This window comes from Panthera onca, chromosome F1, assembly GCF_046562875.1.
Source record: "Panthera onca isolate mPanOnc1 chromosome F1, mPanOnc1 haplotype 2, whole genome shotgun sequence".
In the NCBI taxonomy this organism is placed as follows: domain Eukaryota; kingdom Metazoa; phylum Chordata; class Mammalia; order Carnivora; family Felidae; genus Panthera; species Panthera onca.
In genome coordinates this window covers 13,880,497-13,894,586 of record NC_138355.1, presented here as the reverse complement: position 1 = coordinate 13,894,586, position 14,090 = coordinate 13,880,497, and positions in this window count along the sequence as shown.

The window sequence follows — 14,090 nt, the reverse complement described above, 5'->3', positions numbered from 1 at the left end:
TCCATGAATGTTATTTATTAGAAAATGTAACAGATGTTCACTCTTCTCTTGCCCTAAATGTATCCGAGTTTGAACCCAAAATATTGGACTCCTAATTTATCTACAGAGCAGGGACCCATGTACAAGGTGACTCATCGTGACATTGCTTATAATACCTAAAGATTGGAAACAAGCCAGAAGTCCATCAGTGGGAGGAGTGGTTACGTAAATTATGATACATCCATTCGCAAGAATACAAGGCAGTCGTGAGAAAGAAAAGAATGAGGGGCACCTGGGTGGCTCTGTTAAGCGTCCGACTTCGGCTCAGGTCATGATCTTGCGGTTCGTGAGTTCAAGCCCCGCATCGAGCTCTACGCTGACAGCTCCGAGCCTGGAGCCTGCTTCAGATTCCGTCTCCCTCTCTCTCTACCCCTCCCCTGCTCATGCTCTATCTCTCTCTCAAAAGTAAATAAACATAAACAAAAATTTTTAAGAAAGAGAAGAATGAGGAAGCTTTTTATATATTGATATGAAACTATCTCTGAGATATGTTGTTAGGAGAAAAAAATCAGATCCAAACAAATAGGTAAAAGGTAGATAGGTAGATGCATGACGGATAGGATATGTGTGTAGACATATCTGTATTTACTTACATATACGTAAAATACATCTGGAGGGATAGAAAAACAAAACCAAGAATAAACAAACAAAAATACTGATGTTACTCTTTACCTCCCGGGAGGGAAACCAGGTGACCGTGGGGCAGAGAACTTTTCCCTGTGTATCTACTGACTTTTCAGTTATGAACCTTGCCAATGTATCTGCTATTCAAAATAAATAGAGACACAAAAAGGTTACATACTCTATGATCCCATTTATATGAAATACCTAGAACAGATAAATCTATGGAAACCAAAAGCAGAGTGGTGGTTGCTAGGGGCTGGGGGAGGGGTTACTGGGGAGAAACTGGTTAAGGAGATGAAAACATTTGGGAACAAGATAGGGATGTGGCGGCACGATATTGTGACTGTACTAAATGCAACTGAATTGTTCGCTTTGAAATGGTTCATTGTATTTTATGAAAATTTCACTCAATGAATTATTTTTTGAAAGACAAAGAGGGAGAGGAAAAGGAAAAGCGGGGGGGGGGTGGGGGGTGAGGGGGAGACAGGGAAGGGAGGAAGGAAGGGGAGGGAAGGGAAGGGAGAATGTAGAACAGAACAGCAAAACAGAACGGCAGCTGACCTGGAAGGTTTTGAGCCAACAGCTTTGTATGCAGAGGCCTGTGCTAAGTCAGGAATTGGGGGAGGAGACAGTTGTCACAGTGATCCAGTGATCAGGAAGTCGGAGGGAGAAGACCAGGCATTGGGAAGGACACCAGAGTTGATGGGTGCCTACCGCCTTCCGTCCTGGGCGCTCCCCTGGTGTCCAGCGCCCATCCTTCACCTTGGGGCTCCTCGATTGCCAAGCTAAGGTTGTTTTTCCCTCTAGCAAAGCATTAGACGGTAGGGGGCTCCTGGAGGAATGTTCTACTCTGTCTGTGCCTCAAGTACTTGTCAACGAGCTGCAGGTTATAAGGAAGTTTAATTTTAGCTGCCATTTCCTTCTTGCCTTTGTTCCCCACATCGCTATGGAGGTGTGATGTTGGGGCTCCTGGAAACTGAGTCTGCAAGGTTTCTGGAGATGAGGCTTTTGATAAGATTGCCCTTTTCTTGTCATTTACTAAGATATTTGTAAACTGATGGAGACCCACGTCCTGGGGATGACTATGATCTCTATCCATTAACCATCTGTTTTCTTTCCATTCCTTGGTCCTTTGGGCAGCCAGGAGTGCCTGAGGAATGTCACACACCTCCCACCTGGGGAGGGCGGGGGGGGGGGGTGGGCGCTAGCTTGCACTCTGTCCCCAGCCCACTCCATGCTCCCTCATCACCCACCATCGCATTGCCATTGGAAGGATCCAGAGCACCAATGTCTCCTGCCCACCCCGAGCCCTCCTCAGAGCCACCTTCGAGGCTCAAGGCTCGCACTCACCCGCTCCCTGCACCCCCTGCGTTTGTGGCCAGTCCCAGCTGGATGCCCAAGGCTCTGTAGCCCCAGCAGGGCCAGGAAGCTTCTTTTAACACTTAACACAAAAGGCTGATTATTCTCCACCCCGGACAGTAGTGACATGGGAGCCAAGGCAAGCTGCACAAGCGACCCCCCCCCCCCCACCCAGGTGGGGTCTGTGTGATATTCCTCAGGCCCTTCTGGCTGCCCAAGGACCAAGGAAAGGAAAGAAAACAAATGGTGAACTGATAAAGATCACAGTCCTGCAGGACCGGAGTCTCCATCGGTTTGCAACTGTCTGAATGATTTACAAGAAAAAGGGCACTCTCCAGAAACCTATGGACTCCCTTTCCTGGAGCCCTAACCTCATCCTCCCCTCCACTGGGATGTGGGGAAACAAAGGCAAGAAGAGAGTACAGACAAAATTCAATCTCTTTATAACCTGCAGCCCATTGACAAATACTTGAGGCACAGACACTTTAGAACGTTCCTCCAGGAAACCCCCACCTAATGTTAATGTTTTGCCAGAGGGAAAAATAACTTTAGCTCCCCAACGGCAAGGCCCCCAGTACCTTAGGAGTCCTCTTTAGCATATGAAAGTCCTTTGGGAAACCTCTCTCTTTCCTTCCGCCCCCTCCCACCAACTCCAGAGTATAAAACCATCACTCCTGACAACCCAGGGCAGCTCTTTCTGCCCAGCGGTCCTGTCCCTGCGCTCCAATAAAACCACCCTCTGGCACCAAAGACATCTCAAGAATTCTTTCTTGGCCATCAGCTCCAGACCCCCACCACGGCTCCAAAACTTCATCAGTCGGGGTAGCGCCCGAACTTCTCCAGGGACCCCCAGAATTTCCAGCTCCCACAAGCATTCCGGGACTCACTCCTCCCAGGGCCACCAACGTGCCTCTGACGCCCCCACCACCAGGGCAAGAAAACCAACCGTGCAGTGACTCTCCCTGCCAGCCCCTCCCAAGGGGACTGTTGTGTCGGTGCCGCTCTGTCCCCTGCCATGTGAACCTGCTCCATCCCACGCTAATGGCCTGAAGGAAGATTCTCCGCAAGTCTTCCTCTCCGCTCCGTTTCTCCCGCCTCCGTCCCAGTCGCCCCACATCCAGAAGGCGGCACTCGCTTCCACAGTGGCCTCCCTGCCTCGCCACGCTTGCACCTCAAGCCCACCTGGCCACCACCACAGCTGTGGTCACCTTCATGCTCCATATTCATGGGGTCACGCCGGGACTCAGAGGCCCCCACCGGCTTCCCACTGCCTGAAGGCCTCTCCTGGCATTCAAGGCCCCTTTACTTTTTTACTATTTTTTTTAATGATTATTTATTTTGAGAGACAGAGAGACAGAGTGGGGGAGGGGCAGAGAGAGAGGGAGACAGAGGATCCAAAGCGGGCTCCGCTCTGTCAGCACAGAGCCCCACGCGGGGCTCGAACTCACGAACCATGAGATCGTGACCTGAGCTGAAGTCGGACGCTTAACCGACAGAGCCACCCAGGCGCCCCTGTAAACACTACACTTTAAAATGAAAAGTGAGGGGCGCCTGGGAGGCTCCGTCGGTTAAGCGTCCGACTCTCGATCTCAGCTCAGGTCATGGTCTCAATGTTTGTGAGTTCGAGGCCGGCATCGGGCTCATACTGATGGCGCAGAGCCTGCTTGGGATTCTCTCTCTCTCTCCCTCTCTCCACCCCTCCCATGCACGCATGCATGCTCTTTCTCCTTCTTGCCCTCTCACTCTCTCTCTTTCTCTCAGAAATAACTTAAAATGAAAAATTCAGGGGTGCCTGGGTGGTTCGGTTGGGTAAGCGTCTGACTCTTGATCTCAGCTCAGGTCGTGATCTCACAGTTCGTGAGTTCGAGCCCCACATCGGGCTTTAGGCTGGTAGTGCGGAGACCGCTTGGGATTCGCCATCTCCCTCTCTCTCCGCCCCTCCCCCTCTTGCTCTCTCTGTCTCTCTCGCTCTCAAAAATAAAGAAATAAACTTAATTTTTTTTTTAAATATTGAAAAATGAGGGGTGCATGAGTGGCTCAGTCGGTTAAGCATCCGACTTCGGCTCAGGTCATGATCCCGCGGTTTGTGGGTTCAAGCCCCACGTCGGGCTCTGTGCTGACAGCTCAGGGCCGGGAGCCTGCTTCGGATTCTGTGTCTCCCTCTCTCTCTGCCCCTCCCCCACTCACACTCTGGTCTCTGCCTCTCTCAAAGATAAAATTAAAAACCATTAAGAAAGAACAATTTTCTTTTTTTAATTAAAAAGTGAAACATGCATTATTCCTGCTAAATATGCATGACACTTCGGCTCGGATGTCACTGGCAGGCTCTGGAAGTCCAAGAGGACATCACGTGCGGGTGGTTCCTGCATTTGAACGTGGCCAAAACATCCCAGTAAGAGTCGGGAAGTCTGTCGGTGTCACACACAGTGCCTGGCTTGCAGGTGGCCTGTTCGACAAGCCCGGCAGAGGCCAGCGCGTGAAATCCGCCCCATCTCGCTGTTTCCGAGTCATCTGTGCTCGGGAGGCTGATTCCAGCCTGGCTCCGCGGGCTCCGCTGCGTCCTGCTCAAGACCGGCCACCCTGCCCGTGGTAACCCGGCTCTCGCCAAGGAGGGAATCGAGGCTCATCACGCAGTCGGGACGCCTGAGACCCTCCCCGAACCGACCCGCAGGCTGTCACCCCGGCCAGACACGGAGACTCTGCTGTGGCTTCCTTCAACCCACCGCCCGGCCGTGCTGTTTCATGCCACCTGCAGTGAATGTCCTCAGAAGGTTCTCTCGGATGCCCACACACTCTACGGCCCTTGGGAACTTAGGGGCGCTGAGTTGTTGCCCTGCTCACAATCTCCCGCCACGTGGAAAGCTGCACGATGTCTCCCACAAGATACCCGCATCTAATATCTGGAACCCAAGAAGGAGGCAGAGGGCGAAGACTTCTGGGCGGCTCCGTCGCTTGAGCATCTGACTCCAGCTCGGGTCGTTTCCGAGTTCAAGCTCAAGCGTCCGCTCTCAGCTGTCAGCTTCAGATGCAATGTCCCCCCTTCTCTCTCTCTCTCTCAAAAATAAACATTAAAAAAAAAAAAAAAGGAGGAGGTGAAGGGAGACTTAGACCCAAGAGGAGAAGATAATGTGACCTTGAAGTCACGTGGTCACAAGCCAAGGAATGCTTGAAGCCAGCAGCTGCTAGAAGCCGGAAGAGGTAGGAAAACGTGGTTCCTGAACTCATTCCCCACCTTGACCTCCTGGAAAACACCTCTTCTCTTCCCATCCTCGTCCCCTTGTCTCCCCCACACACACAGTGCTCCAAAGACAATACGCTTTTTCTCCCATTTGCACGAAGGTCTCGTGCACAGACCCTGTCTTATTTGTCTTTGTATCTCCAGCACCAAGCGCAGAACCTGGGACACATAGCAGGTGCTAAATAGCGTACTCCAGTCACTGCCCTGAAGGTTAGCCGTTGTCCTCACTCCCCACGATGCCCCCAGGCTGAGTGAGCGTGTACTCCTGCATAGCTCTTCTGGGCGTCTGTCTCGCCAGGGTGGACAAGCAGGGGGCTCTGGATGAAGTTTTATGTAAGCCTAGTTAAATTGCATCCTCCCCTCGGCACCAACTAAAATCAAAATCGCTTTCAGAGTCTCCAAGGAGTCTGTATCCAGGGAGCTGGGGAGGTAGCCCCAGGACACCGGGTGGTCCTCCTCGGGGCACTGATGGACGACATTAACATAGAAATGACAGGAACTGAGCTATGCATTCCTGGTGATTCAAAAACATTTTTTCTTATGTTTATTTCTGAGACAGAGAGAGACAGAGCATGGGTGGGGGAGGGGCGCGGAATCAGAGAGAGAGGGAGACACGGAATCTGAAACAGGTTCCAGGCTCCGAGCTGTCAGCACAGAGCCCGACGCGGGGCTCGACCCCACAAACCGTGAGATCATGACCTGAGCCGAAGTCAGTCACTCAACTGACTGAGCCACCCAGGCGCCCCACATTCTTGGTGATTTTAAAGAAAAAGGCCTCAAGATATCAAGATTGAATGTCTTAATAGATCTGGAAGGGAAAAAAGGGAGGGACGGAAGGAAAGCCAAGTCCTCAGAGGCTAGAAAAAGGATTGTCTACAGCAATGTTGACAAACCCCAGCTACACACAGAGCAGATAAGACGTCGTTGTGGCAGGTGCACCCCCATCACAGTTATGAGAGCCTGGGGCTCTGCAACTGTGCGAATCCTGAACTTTGTTCTTTTGTTCTGATCCCTTGCTTACCAAGCAGCCTCCTGCATTATAACCTACTTCCAGGAAGCTGTCAGCCCTCTGTGTCATCGTCACAAGTTAGACCTTGGACTTGTGAAGATCACAGACTGGACTATGAAGGGCTATGCTGCCCTGTGGGCATTTATCTGGGCAGCCAGGCTTCCTCTCTATTTCAGATGAGTGTTCGTGCCTTTTTTCGACTCTTCCACAGAAACCTAATAAATACAGGAGAGAAGGGGCCCTTATTTAGCCAACCAGGTTAGTGGTTCTTATTCTATTTTGGTGTCACAGACCTTTTTGAGAATATGATTGCCATAGAGCCACTCTCCATGTGCCCACGTGCAGAAAAGTCGCCTAAAATTCCAAGGGGCCAGCGTATGGAGACCGGACGTTCAGCCATTGACTATGGATCCCTGAGTGAGAACCCCAGGCTCAAGGGAAAGCAGACACCTACTAGCTTTCTTTTTCTCCAAGTACTAGATTTCTCTGTGTGTTCGCTTGATTTTAGCAATAATGTTTCCAGAATCCCTTTGGGGAGAGGCTTGATCACTGAAAGGTCAGAAAGGCTGCTGAAGGGTAATGGCTTGATATCTAGCTATCGTCTTCATTTATTCTCCCCTCCCTTGTAAGTCCTTTATCAATTTACAGTCCGGCTTGCCGATCAAGGAAGAGTTCTGTGGACAGAAACCAAAGAAACCATTAGTGTCCAGGAGTGCACAGAATTGGGGACAATACGAACAAGACTCTTCTGCCAATCACTGCGGGGGGGGGGGGGGGACAACGTTTGCAATACGTCGATTTGGAGGTTGCGGTATGGGTGCGGTCATGGCGCCCCGCCTCGTATTCCCTTACCCACCTGAATCCACCTGCACTGTGGCAGACGTCCTCAAGCACCTTCCTGTGTGTGTGTGTGTGTGTGTGTGTTGAGGGGGGGTGGTGAGGAGGAAGCGACCACCCCAAAACTGGGATGGCCCCAGCTTCCCGTCCTCTGCTGGGAGAATCTGAGCTATGTTCCGCACACTATGTCAGAAGTCTCCAGCAGTATTTTCAAAACATTTTTTATTTTACTAAAAAACATTTTTTTAATGTCTATTTATTTGGGGGAGACCGCACAAACAGGGGAGGGGCAGAGAGAAAGAGGAAGACACAGAATCCGAAGCAGGAGCCAGGCTCTGTGGTGTCAGCACAGAGCCTCACTCAGGGCTCGAGCCCACAAACCGTGAGATGGTGACCTGAGCCGAAGTTGGACGCTCAACCGGCGGAGCCCCCCCAAGCGCCCCAGAAGTCTCCGGCAATATTAAGCCCAGGTGATCACGGAGGGACCCCTGCATTCGGTACCCCCCTCCCCCACTTTGGCCTTTTCTCCTTTATCTCTTTCCCCACTTTCTGACTTGTTCCTTCCGAGATTACCTCCCCAACTACCTGCCTCCTGGTTATTGTCTCGGGACACGATCTGCTCTGGAGGGCGTCTAAACGGAGACAGGGTGGGACTGGCCCCGAGGGGCGTTCCTTTCCATCTCACACCCCCGTACCGAGGCCTGTCACTGTGACATTGGTGCTGGCTTCAAATCCACCTGGGTGTTTCCTCTGCCAGTGCCCTAAATACATCATAAATAGGAAACCCCACGCACCTATAGATGTTTACTGCGGACGAGACCAGTCCAGGCAGATTTTCCACAAGCACCGCCTGATGCTGCGGTTCCAACGCAACTCAGGAAAGCCCTCGCACGGGAACAGACCTCACGTTCACCTGAGTGTCGCGTCCCCGTGATGGCTAAGCGTGCCCCCACGGGAAAGACTGGGGGGAGAATCTGGTATGCGGTGAATCCCTGCAGGAAACCAGGCAGGTAAGTAAGCAAAGATTATTTCTGGTTTCTGGAACCTTGTTTTGGTAGACTGAGCGACCCTTCTTCACAAAGTGACTGGGGGAAATGGCTGACAGTCGCAAAACGTGAGGCTTTAAGTCCTCTCACGGGAGTGCTGTTTGGTCCACTGGCGATCCCCTCTTAAGCCACCCATCTGCCACAGACCTGCCCGTCCCACAGCGCCCCCCAGCCACCAGCCCAATTCCGCGAGAGCCTCCTTTGTTGAAATACCTGTCTCCATGTCTGGTGTTCCCGGCCTGGCCTCTGCTGTCACTTACCGATGCCTCCATGCCACCAATGGAAACTCTGTCATCTTACCTTAAAGCATTCAGCACAGGGGACAACTCCTTCTTATTTTATTTTTTGAATGTATTTATTTATTTGGAGAGAGCGAGACCACAAGCAGGGGAGGGGCAGGGAGAGAGGGAGAGAGAACCCCAAGCAGCCTCCGCACTGTCAGCTGCAGAGCCGGAAGCGGGACTTGAGCTCACGCACTGTGAGATCATGACCCGAGCTGAAACGGAGAGCCGGACGCTCAGCCGACTGAGCCACCCAGGCACCCCAACAACTCCTTTTTTTAAGAACACTGTGCTCGGGGGGCGCCTGGGTGGCTCAGTAGGTTAAGCGTCTGACTTCGGCTCAGGTCACGATCTCTCAGTCCGTGAGTTCGAGCCCCGCGTCGGGCTCTGGGCTGACGGCTCAGAGCCTGGAGCCTGCTTCCGATTCTGTGTCTCCCTCTCTCTTCCCCGCTCATGCTCTGTCTCTCAAAAATGAATAAACGTTAAAAAAAATTTTTTTTAATAAAATAAAAATAAAAACACGGTGCTCTTCCCTTGGCTTCCACGATCCTACACTCCTCTGGTTTCTACCTACCCACTGGTAGGTCTTTCCTCTCCGCTCAGGGCTCCGGCCAAGGCCTCGTTCATGTCCTTAAAAAAACCTCTCCAGGTGCTCCCATTCACTGCTGTGACTTTACATGCCACCTGTGTTGGTGATGACCCCAACTCCTTTATCTTCGACGTCTCTGGAACTGCCCGTTCGTCGCCCGCTAAACCGCACATCAGACACGGCCACGTGGGTGTCTCACAGGCGTTCCGGACCTGATGTGCTCACGCACAACGTTTGTTCCCAAGCCTGTCTCCCTGTGTGTGTCCGGCACATTGCAGAGCACCAACATCTCCCCACTCGGGGAGGCAAAAACCTAAACATCCGCCTTCATTCCTCCGTTTCCTTTCTTCCTTCTCCCGAATTTATCAGGAAATCCAATAAAGGCAGCCTTCAAGGTATATTCTGAGTCGGGGCACCGGAGTGGCTCAGCCGGTGCAGCATCTGATTTCGGCTCAAGTCATGATCTCGCAGTTGGTGGGTTCGAGCCCCGCGTCGGGCTCTGTGCTGACAGCTCGAAGCCTGGGGCCTTGTTTCGGATTCTGTGTCTCCCTCTCTCTTTGCCCCCGCCCCCCCAGTTGTGCTCTCTCTCTCTCTCTCTCTCTCTCAAAAATAAATAAACAATAAAAATATTTCAAAGTATATCTGAGTCTCGTTTTCTTCCTTGCTGTAACCCTAGTTCAAACGGCACCGTCACTCAGCTGGCCGGCTGCCGGCCTCCTTGATGTGTTCCCTGCCTCTCCTCCTAACACCTTCAATTCATCCTCATGTCACAGCTAAAGTGAATTTCTTTTTTTTTTTTTTTAATGTTTATGTATTTATTTCTGGGGGGAGGGGTGAAGAGAGGGAGACCGAGAATCCCGGAAGCAGGCCCCGTGCTATCAGCGGAGCTCGAACTCGTGAACCGTGAGCCAAAGTCGGAAGCCCAACCAAATGAGCCCCCCAGGTGCCCCAACGGCTAAAGTGAATTTAAAATGTAAGTCACATCACTTGCCCCCAGGCCTAACTTCTTGTTTCTCATTGCCTCAAACTCCGTCTTCCTTAAAAGAGGACTAGAAACCCCTTCGTGGGTCTCAGCTGGCTGCAACCGGCCCCTTCGGACTCACCCTGGGCTCTATCCACTTCCAGGAAAGAGCCAATCTTTCCTGCCCTGAGGACTGTTCTCGTACTGCTCCTCCCTGAGAAAGCCCTTCCCACCCTGAACAAATCCCCTGGTCAGCTTCTTTTCATCCTTCAGGTTGCAAGTTCAATGACATTCCCCAGACTGCCTCTTTTTCTTATGTAAATGGCTCCTCAAATTCTGTTTTTTTTTTAATTCTTTTTTTAACGTTTATTTATTTTTTGAGACAGAGAGAGACAGAGCATGAACGGGGGAGGGGCAGAGAGAGAGGGAGACACAGAATCGGAAGCAGGCTCCAGGCTCCGAGCCATCAGCCCAGAGCCCGACGTGGGGCTCGAACCCACGGACCGCGAGATCGTGACCTGAGCTGAAGTCAGACGCTTAACCGACGGAGCCACCCAGGCGCCCCGTAATTCTCTGTGTTTTTAAATTAATGTTTGTTGAGGTGTAATAACAAGGAGATTCGTAGCACATTCCTTCACCTTTCCCCAGTTTCCTTCCCCGCCCTTCGTGCTCAGGGGCCTCCCCCTGCCCTGGCAACCACTGATCCGATTTCTGCCCAACAGGGTTGCCTTTTCCAGAACGTTGCTGTGACGGTTAATTTTATGTCAGCCCGACTGGGACACAGGGTGCCCAGGCAGGCATTGGGTCAGCTGGGTCAGACGTTATCCTGGGTGTGTCTGTGGCGGTGTTTCTGAAAGCGATTAGCAGTTTTTTAAAGTTTATTTTTGAGAGAGAGAGAGAGAGAGAGACAGAGAGAGCGAGTGGGGGAGGGGCAGAGAGAGAAGGAGAGAGAATCCCAAGCAGGCTTTGCACTGTCAGCCCAGAGCTTGACGCGGGGCTCGAACTCCTAACCGGTGAGGTCGCGACCTGGGCCGAAACCAAGAGTCAGACCGAGCCGCCCAGGGCCCCCCAAAGAGACGAACATCTGAGGGGGCTGCCCGGTGCAGCCGGTGGGCCTCCTTCCTGTGGATGGGCCTCACCCAACCGTCTGAAGACCTGAAGAGAACCAAACGCTGCTGGGGAGTGACCTCCTCCTGCCTGTTGAGCCGGAACAAAGGTCTTCTCCGACTTTTGTACTTAAGCTGAAAAACAGTGGCTCTTCTTGGATCTCAAGGCTTTCTCAAGCCTGCCGGCTTTCAGAACAGAAGTCACGCCATTGGCCCTCCTGGGTCCCCAGCTTGCCCACTAAAGCTCTTGGGACCTCGCGGAATCTATGGAGATAGACACACGCACACGTATCTGCCCATCCTATTGGTTCTGTTTCTCTGAAGAACCCCAGCACGGCCACAGAAATGAAGTCGGGGCGCCTGGGTGAGGCCAGTGTGTGGACCCGTTTTATCTAGGAGCTGAAAGGTAAGTGAAAGCTGACATTCGCGAGAAACCGCCAAACTGTTTTTCAAAGCGGTTGAACGGATTTCACGTTCTCCCCAACAGCCTATGAGATTCTGGTTGTTTCACATCCTCACTGACGGTGGTCTCGCCCGTTTTTAAATTGCAGCTGTTGCAACAGGCGTAGCGGCGGTGAGGTTTGGGGGTGATGGCGGGGTTCGGAGCTGACGGCCAAGAAAGAATTCCTGAAGACGTCTTTGGTGCAGAAAAGGTGATTTTATTAATGCACGGGGACAGGATCCACGGGCAGTGAAAGGAACAGCTTTAAATCCAAATGACAGCCCCGCCTTAGTTTAAAGCTAGGTTCTCTTTTCTACTTATTATGGATCTTTGATAAGAAATACAATTGCTGAGAAGTTTGTTTTGCTTGCTGTTTACTATGAGCATTGTGAGACCTTTCCTGATTGTAACCCACTGTAAAATGGGCTGTAAAACTTCCTAAATGTAGTCTGATATGTAATGGAATGAGTGATTGTATACAAACTAACCGGCATTTCTTGCTTCTGTAAACCTGCTTGCTTAGCACATTCCTCACCTACCCCCTTCCCCCTTTCTTCCTCTCGCCACAAGTAAAAACCTCCCCTGTGCTATTTGTCTCTGTCTATAAAAACGCTATACCAACCCTATTCGTGGCCTCTTGCGTCACCGGCGACGAGTGCGCAGAGGACCAGGTTCGAACCTGCAATAAACGACCCTTGCCGCTTGGCTTTGACTTACGACTCTGGTGGTCTTTTGTGGGAGGTTTTAGAACTTTGGGCATTACATTTGGAGGTCCCACCGAGATCTCCCCCGAGCCCACCAGACTTCTGGTCAACGGGTCGTATTTGATTCCGATCGGTAAGTAAGCCGGCTCTAACGTTCTTCCTTTTCTCTCTGATCTGTGTTTCTTCTCTGGAGAACCGGTTCTGTCTGGAAGCTGGTGTGACCCTGGCGGACGCGCTATAGGGCACCCGGCCGGGGTCAGTTGGAGACGTCCACTGACATCTGGGGACCTTCTTGGTCCATCTGGGGACCTTCTTGGTCCATCTGGGGGCCTTCTTGGCCCATCTGGGGACCTTCTTGGTCCATCTGGGGGCCTTCTTGGCCCATCTGGGGACCTTCTTGGTCCATCTGGGGACCTTCTTGGTCCATCTGGGGGCCTTCTTGGCCCATCTGGGGACCTTCTTGGTCCATCTGGGGGCCTTCTTGGCCCATCTGGGGACCTTCTTGGTCCATCTGGGGACCTTCTTGGTCCATCTGGGGACCTTCCTGGTCCATCGGGGGGCCTTTTTGGCCCATCAGGATTCTTTTCTGTGGGCTGCTTATGCCCAACGCGCCTGCGAACTAAATACTTTCATTTTCTCTATGAACTTCCAGAGTGCTAAGAAATATCTCTAGGCGTCTAAAAGAAAAAACCATCTAGGCATGCCAATTGTTACCCGTATTTTGATGTGATGTGTGTCTGTGTGTCTGTCTGTTAAATCGACTGGAATGATTGTTGGGAGTCAGGGGCACGCGCCTGACCTACCCTATGTGTAGTCCCACGGCATAAGCTACGGGATTCGAGTGGGCTCTAACCCGATTTCCGCGGTGATCCTCATACGGCTTAAGGCGGTCAAAATTTATTTTGATCCAAGCAGGGGGTTTATACCTGCCCGCCCATGCTAAGAGGCACCTAAGTTCCCGCGAGGGACGCGGACGGGCGAGTACGCGAGTGCTTCTATGTCAGTCTAAATGTATTGTCACCCCTGGGCCCTTGTAATAACCGCCGTCCTAGCCATAACCCTTTCTGTTGGGCTGGCCGAGACGGCCCCAAAAAGTTGAAACCACTGTCAGAGATTCTTGTTGGCTCTTGTTTTTCTTTCGTGCGTCGGATGTTTTATTGAAATTAAGTGTTTTTTCGGCTGATCAGAATTAATTATTCCATCCTTTGTTCCTCTTTCCTCCTTCCTCAGCTGCCTGCGGCTTTCCCTCCCGCCCCTCCCCCCGGGGCCCAGCCAGGCCGCCAGGGGTCTCACCCTCGGAGGTCGCCTGTGCGAACTCCATCGCTGATTTCAGCCGCTTCAGGGCCCCCTCCGTGCCGCCCCCTTCTCTTCTCCTCTTCCTCAGAATCATAACATGGGCCAAACGCAGAGCACCCCTCTCTCCCTCCTTCTCGCCAACTTCAGGGACGTAAAAGCTAGAGGACACAACTTAAGCCTAGACATTCGCAAAAGGAAGTTGATCACCTATTGCCACTCTGCATGGCCCACCTTTGGGGTCAATTGGCCTACAGAGGGAATCTTCTGCCTCCCTGTGGTCCTTAAAGTAAAATAAAAAAATTTTCCTACCAGGGAAAGAAGGTCACTCGGATCAGATTCCCTATATTCTGGTGTGGCAAGATTTAGTAGAAAACCCACCTCCTTGGATGGCCACTTCCTTAATAGCAGAGTCATGCCAAATCCTAGCGGCTAAACCTATCAACCCTCCCAAGCCGCCAACTCCATCTGCACCCCCTGTTCTCCCCGACAACCAAGATTTACTTTCCCTTGACCCTCCCCCTTACCAGGTTCCTCCTCTTATTCCGCAAGCTGCCCCTAT